This window comes from Lissotriton vulgaris, chromosome 8 (genome assembly GCF_964263255.1).
Source record: "Lissotriton vulgaris chromosome 8, aLisVul1.2, whole genome shotgun sequence".
In the NCBI taxonomy this organism is placed as follows: Eukaryota; Metazoa; Chordata; class Amphibia; order Caudata; family Salamandridae; genus Lissotriton; species Lissotriton vulgaris.
In genome coordinates, this window is record NC_141696.1 from 219,651,037 (window position 1) to 219,652,203 (window position 1,167).

The window sequence follows — 1,167 nt, forward strand, 5'->3', positions numbered from 1 at the left end:
GAATTTCAGCCGCTACCGTCCGGTATTAGGCATTTGACATGTATGTGGCTACATTTCAGATTTGGAAATTTACCGAATCGATAAGTTAAGGAATCGCTAAATTACCAAATTCTGAAATACTGATTTGGTAAATTACCGAATCTGAAATGTAGGAAGCACTCAAGTGAGTGCTTTTCACCTGTAAGGATTCGTTATTTACCACCAACTACAAGTTGGTGGTAAATAACGAAAAACGTAAAAAAAGCAATTTTGAGCTTTTTTAACAGTGCCATGTGGCAGACAGACATGCCCTTAGGGCATGTATGTGTGCCACATGTGCACCCATGCACTATTCAGGGGTGCAACAGGGTGTCAATGTGACACCCTTCCACCCTTGTAGGTCTTCCCCCCTTACAGATTCGCTATTTACCGAATCGGTATTCCCCATTCATTCTTATGGGCCTGGAGGCAGGCCCATAGGAATGAATGGGGAATACCGATTCGGTAAATACCAAATCGGTATTTACCAAATTTTACAGATTCGGTAGAAATTACCGAATGAATACCTACATACCATTTACCCATTCTAAAATACTGAATCGGTAAAATTCTGTATTTTAGAATCGGTAAATGGTATTTACCTACATCTGGCCCTTAGTCCACCAGTCCTGTAAGGACTGCCAGCGGTATGTTTCTCATATTGCTGGAATCCAATCAGAGCGCAGGAGCGAGATGCCCTAGGGAAGTAAAGCTCCCCGGGCCAATCAGAACGCTTTATTTTTAAACTGGCACACCTGCAAAAATCTCTGAGACTCTGGCAAACACAACTGGCAAAATATACAATTATGTTTTACCTCTAATTTAACAAAGACTACTGAACGGATTTACACTAAATTACAAAAAGTACAATCGCTGAACCCAAGATCTGGCTTCCTGACGAATTTGGTGTAAATCAGTTCCGCAGTTTTTGCTTTAACCTGTCTTAAAGAAGTCTATGGGAAATGCATGGCGATTTTACGTTTTGGCACCGCCCTTTTTTTTTGGCCCCCACTTGACAAATCACCTCAATTTTCCAGGAAGGTACTGAGGTTGATAATTTTTTTTTGGGAAGGTTTTGTGAAGTTTCGTCGAACGGAGTCAAAGGTTTTAGCATACTAAAAACCCTCCGTCTATGGAAAAGCAGACCTA